This window comes from Cheilinus undulatus, linkage group 2 (genome assembly GCF_018320785.1).
Source record: "Cheilinus undulatus linkage group 2, ASM1832078v1, whole genome shotgun sequence".
Lineage (NCBI taxonomy): Eukaryota > Metazoa > Chordata > Actinopteri > Labriformes > Labridae > Cheilinus > Cheilinus undulatus.
The window spans coordinates 406,296-413,560 of NC_054866.1; positions in this window are offsets into that span (position 1 = coordinate 406,296).

A 7,265-nucleotide genomic window follows, 5' to 3' on the forward strand; every position below is an offset into this window, starting at 1 on the left:
TATTGTCTAACAGTGAGCTCAGTCACTTTATCTCAGCCGGCCACAAGGGGGCGATTGAGATATTTTAGCTGTATATTTGTATGGCTGTCATGTTGTCCATCGCAGGGTTTGATGCTATTATTCTGTGTAGTGATAAGCGAAAAACCTAAGCAGGAAAATTACTCTTCTGAATCGCCTAAAGTTACCTCAGTAAATGGCAGTTTGTTTTTTATTGTAATCAAAAATGGACTGATAAACATATGTTCAACATGCATTAAATCTCATCCTTATGTCTGACAGGTGGATATCTGGAGTAAATGGATGAAATATAAAGTCATTTCTGATGAAATGTGTTTTAACCTCAACCTCAATTTGTTTGAAATGAATATGCTTACAATATGTTCCTTCAGTGCTGTTGAGTTATTAAAGTAATAGTCTCTTTTAATACTAAAATATGTTTGTTAAGTGAAAAAAAAATTACTTTTTCTATTTAGACTAAAAGTAAACATTGTATGATATTAGATCTTTTATAGGAGTACACGTGAAACAGTATAAAAAATCAACAAAAGTGAATATTCAACATTTAACAGCATATATGTGTACTAAGAATCCCAGATAATGATTTAAAAACTCTAAATACATATTAAAATCATTTGCTTTTATTGTGTCTGATGGTGTTGACAAAAGCAAAGTAATAAGTGGAAAAACGTCTTTTTTCTAGCAAAAATACAAAATGAGGAGGTTGCACCGGTACATTGCTGAACAGCCAAGACTTTGGTCTATGATGATATACCTTCAGATTTTGTAATTTAACTAACTTTTTATTTTCAAAATTAAAACCCGTTTTATCCAAATTCTCAAGAATCAGTGAGCTGTAGGGAGTTTATTTAAAAAAATTATACCCGAAATACCACAACATAGTTTTGTTTCTCTGCGCATGTTCTGAATTTGATCATGTTCTGGGGGCCAGATGGGAAGATCTGATGTGGCCCCTGGGCCGCCAGTTGATGATCACTGTTCTACAGCTATCATTACATGTATTATAATAGAAATGTTTAATTCACTGAGTTCAGCAGAGAATTAAAGCAGATTCAGCTACATTTCCAATGCACTGAGCCAGCTACCAAAGTCTGTTTAACTTACATTTCTTTTTTCTTTTACCCAAAAGCATTTAATCTTTTATTTAATAAGAAGGCTTTTTTAAATTGTTCTTTTTCAGAAAGACTTAGACATATACAAACACGGGATTTACATAGAAATACACCTTAGGCACAAAAATACACTAAACAAAAAGAGAGAAAAATAAATTCATAAAACCAGAAGGCCTCTCATATACAGTAGGAGTTATGTTGAACAATATTGCATTATCTTAGTACACTATTTCATCTTCTCAAATGTCCAGATATCATGGTTCATGCCTTTAAAGAAATGTCATAAATTGAGATGCTGTATTTTCCTTTAGTAGAATAATTCTCAATTTCTTCCACAGAAAAAGCAAATAACAGTGATCCAAGTTTATATTTATTTTTTATTTTATATTCAAAAAATTTTAGGGGGGTTTTATCAGCACCTCAGGTTGTGTTGCTTCTTGACTGATGTTTTCATGTTGTCTTTATGTACACTATTTTTTATTTTTGAAACTGACTTGTGGGCCTGGCCTGCCCACAGGACTGGAAAAAGAACTGAAAAAGCCAGTCAATGGGCCCTCACACAAATATTAATCAATCAATCAATCAATCTTTATTTGTTTCGTGCTAATGTAGCACAAACTGATTGACATACAAGCAAATAAAACAGCAAAGAACACATGACCTCATTCCCCCCTGTAATCCATGCACAACATTGGTAAATATGTTATAGATAGAAATATATATGTCATAAATGGAAATATGTATGTTATAATTACAAATAAATGTTATAAATAGAAACATATATGTTATAAACAGAAATATATGTTATAAATAGAAATATATGTTATAAATAAAAACATGTTATAAATAGAAATATATATGTTATAAATAGAAATATATGTTATGAATAGAAACATATATGTTATAAATAGAAATATACATGTTATGAATAGAAAAATATATGTTATAAATAGAAATATATGTTATAAATAGAAACATATATGTTATGAATAGAAATATACATGTTATAAATAGAAATATATATGTTATAAATAGAAACATATATGTTATAAACAGAAATATATGTTATAAATAGAAATTATATGTTATAAATAAAAACATGTTATAAATAGAAATATATGTTATAAATAAAAACATGTTAGAAATAGAAATATATATGTTATAAATAGAAATATATGTTATAAATAGAAACATATATGTTATAAATAGAAATATACATGTTATAAATAGAAATATATATGTTATAAATAGAAATGTATGTTATAAATAGAAACATATATGTTATAAATAGAAATATATATGTTTTAAATAAAAATATATGTTATAGACAGAAATATGTATGTTACAAAAATAGAAACATATATTTTAGAAATAAATATGTTATAAACAGAAACATATATGTTATAAATAGAAATATATATGTTATAAATAAAAATGTATGTTATGGATAGAAATATGTATGTTACAAATAGAAACATATATGTTATAAATAGAAATATATGTTATAAATAAAAACATGTTATAAATAGAAATATATATGTTATAAATGGAAATATATGATATGAATAGAAACATATATGTTATAAATAGAAATATACATGTTATAAATAGAAACATATATGTTATAAATAGAAACATATATGTTATAAATAGAAACATATATGTTATAAATAGAAATATATGTTATAAATAGAAATATATATGTTATAAATAAAAACATGTTATAAATAGAAATATATATGTTATAAATAGAAATATATATGTTATAAATAGAAACATATATGTTATAAATAGAAATATATATGTTTTAAATAAAAATATATGTTATAGATAGAAATATGTATGTTACAAAAATAGAAACATATATTTTAGAAATAAATATGTTATAAATAGAAACATATATGTTATAAACAGAAATATATATGTTATAAATAGAAATATATATGTTATAAATAGAAACATATATCTTATAAATAGAAATATATGTTATAAATAGAAATATATATGTTATAAATAGAAATATATGTTATAAATAGAAATATATGTTATAAATAAAAACATGTTATAAATAGAAATATATATGTTATAAATAGAAATATATATGTTATAAATAGAAACATATATGTTATAAATAGAAATATATGTTATAAATAGAAATATATATGTTATAAATAGAAATATATATGTTATAAATAGAAATATATGTTATAAATAGAAAAATAGAAATTGAAATATATATGTTATAAATAAAAATATATGTTATAAATAGAAACATGTATGTTGCAATTAGAAACATATATGTTATAAATAGAAATATATATGTTATAAATAGAAACATATATGTTATAAATAGAAATATATGTTTTAAATAAAAATATATGTTATAGATAGAAATATGTATGTTACAAAAATAGAAACATATATTTTAGAAATAAATATGTTATAAATAGAAACATATGTTATAAATAGAAACATATATGTTATAAACAGAAATATATATGTTATTAATAGAAATATATATGTTATAAATAGAAACATATGTTATAAATAGAAATATATATGTTATAAATAGAAACATATATGTTATAAATAGAAATATATGTTATAAATAAAAACATGTTATAAATAGAAATATATATGTTATAAATAGAAATATATATGTTATAAATAGAAACATATATGTTATAAATAGAAATGTATATGTTATAAATAGAAATATATATGTTATAAATAGAAATATATGTTATAAATAGAAACATATAAATTGAAATATATATGTTATAAATAAAAATATATGTTATAAATAGAAACATGTATGTTATAAATAGAAATATATATGTTATAAATAGAAACATTTATGTTATAAATAGAAATACATATGTTATAAATAGAAACAAATATGTTATAAATAGAAATATATATGTTATAGATAGAAACATATGTTATAAATAGAAATATATATGCTATACATAGAAATATGTATGTTACAAATATATGTTATTAATAGAAACATTTATGTTATAAATAGAAATACATATGTTATAAATAGAAACAAATATATTATAAATAGAAATATATATGTTATAGATAAAAACATATATGTTAGAAATAGAAATATATATGTTATACATAGAAATATGTATGTTACAAATATATGTTATAAATAGAAACATTTATGTTATAAATAGAAGCCTGCATAAGAACAGGATGCTGCAAACTGGGAAAAAAGAAAACTCTACTGTGAGTTCATAAGGAGGAAACTCAGTGTAGAAATAAAATAGCATAACATAAAATGAAATAAAATAAATATCATACAACACAAATGACATCTCAGTTAAAAGTGCTAAGATAAGATTAAAATATTAAAAGATAACTCAGTAAAATATGCTGAAATAAGAAAATAAAAAACTTACATAAAACTCAGTAAAATAGAATAAGATCAGAGAATAACCTGCAAAAAAATCCTGAAATTAAAACTGAAAGAGAGAAAATCTAAATGAATAAAACATTTGTGGGATAAAATGTAAATAAAAGCTAGACTTAAAAAGTAAATCTTGAGATGTGGTTTATCAATGTTAATACATGGGTGCTGGATGAGAGCCAATGATGCCACCCTTATGGCTAAAATTTACTTTCTTTTGGAGTTAAAGATGTGAAATGATTTTGTTATATTATAATTGTTGGGGTTAAATGTGCCCTGGAAACTTCCCCAGTTCCTCTTCCTCTCTCTTCTGTATTCTCTCTCACAGCTATGAAGGCAAACATTATCCACAGACAGTGTTTTTTATGGGCTGCACGCTGGTTCAAATCTCAGTCAGGTGTGCATGTCCTCCCTTTGTGGGTTCTTTGCAGATCAAACACATGCTTGTGAGGTTAATGGGTGGCTCAAAACTGACCGTAGCTGTGAGTGTGTTTGGTTGTGGTTCCAGGGTTTATCCAGCCTCTCGCCCAGTGACAGCTGGGATGGGCCCCAGTCCTGCACGAGTCCAGAAGAGATAAGCAGTGTAGAAAATGAATGAATGTTTGTCTTTCTTTTGTCTTCTTAGGAAATAGGCTGTTTAAGTTGTTGTTAAGATTTGTCATTTTAATTATGATTTATTAAGGTCCACAATTAGTGCACATTGTTAAATGTAATTAATTGCATGCTTTATTGATCTTTTCAGCCACATCAGCATCCCTCTGCAGCCACAGTGATGTTAAAGAAGTCCAACACTGCTCCTGAATGTCTCATTTCACACTCACAGCTCAGTGGAAAAATAAGCAGTCATCTGAACACTGTATTATCCAGTGTTTGCCTTTTCACTGTCCCCTTATTTCATTTTTAATCCACAATGAATTCTTTGTTCCATGAATAAGTTCATGTTAAAATCTTTGATCTGCCTATTAAAGGAGGTCTGAACAAACAGGAAGTCAGTTACCCTTGGTTTGAGACAGTAGAGAAATCCAGAATAATACAAAAACAGTTTTAATGCAAAATAGTGGAATTTTACAGTGTGATAAATAGGGTGTGATTAATAGCAGTTAACTTTTCAGAAGATTTTTTGACCAGTGATTTTTCTTTTACTCAAGTTAATTTTAACCAACATATCTGCATTTTTACTTGAGTGGAATGTTCTTCCATTCTTTCAGCTCATGCTGACAGTGTTCAGATGTAGGCAGTTAAAGGTCACATATTTTACCCTTTTCAGTTTGGTCTCAGAGGTCCCCGAAACATGCCTGTGAAGTTTGTTGGTGTAAAAACACTCCAGTACTGGATTTTTGCATGTCTATGCCCCTCTGTTGAAGCCCCGCTCAGAACGAGCTGTTTCTGTGTCTGTGGCTTTAAATGTTAAAAGTTTCTGACTCCGCCCCTGACCACGCCCCTTTCAGGAATTGTATGTGGCTTAATGGATGTGGCTCTCCTGACTCTCCTCTCAGCTGGTAGCTAAGAGGAAGTAGGAACTTTCTTCCAAGCGGGGAGGACCAAGTGAACCTGGGGGCGGGGCTAACTCCCGACATGACATCATGAGGGGAAAATCTGAGACCGGCTTGTTTCAGCACACATATTCCAAAAGGTGGAGAAAGAGAGGGGGTTTCTGTTACTTGAGGGGATACACCCCCACTATCATCGGGGAAGGAAAATCTTGCCTCAAATCGGGATTAAAATCATGGAGTGTGTGGCCGGCCTTGCAGTTGGAACGTAGGGGCCAAAGTGCTCAGAACGCTATACGGATCGCTGCACCAAACAACAAACACCCGACATCATTTAGACCTTTTTTTTTCAGGCTAAATCTACTCATCTGTCATAGCCTTCATTCAGTCAAAAGATAGTTGTAGATTGGGTTGTTTTGTCCTTCTGATTCGGTCCAAATTTGGCTCAATAATATTAGTTTGAAATATGACCATATTATGGCGACGTCTTTATAGAGACGTCTTTTCAACGACCTGAAAATTAAGGTGTAAACTTTTCACTGTTCAAAAAAATCTAGACGTTGCTTAGAAGTGGAGATGTTTTTTATGTCTTTTCAACTAAATTTTGCTGGGTGGCTAACATCTTTTGGTGGAGGCAGTGTGACCCTGGACTTCCACTGGGTCCATCTCCAGTCCATCAAGACTGTGCTGCTGTCTGCCCCGTGCCCCGCCTTCTGTCAACACCCACTGACTGCAGCACAGAGCAGCACTGCTGGACCCGGGAGACCGAGGAGCCAAGGAGACGTAGCTGGCCCTCGCAGAGCAGGGTTTATCAGAGACTGCCTCCAGAATCTGGGAGTGGAGAGGATCGGCCTGCCAGCAGTCCTGACCTCAACACCAAAGAACGCTTGTGTGATCAGCTTGGGCGTGCTGAGTGACCAACACAACCACGTTGCAACAAATGCTGGTTGAAGAATGGGATGCCATCCCACACCAGTGTGTGACCAGGCTGGTGACTAGCATGAGGAGGAGGAGCCAGGCTGTAGTGGCTGTGTATGGTTCTTCCACACACTACTGAGGCTCCTGTTTGTTAAATGAATAAACTGTTAAACTGTCAATATGTCTTGTTTCTTCAAACTTCAGTCATCCAATCCACCAAACACCCAACAAGAGTCAATGGCAGAATCAGCTGTTTGGCTTTGGCAGAGAAGATTTGGCAAATTTTTCATGGATTAACCTGCATAC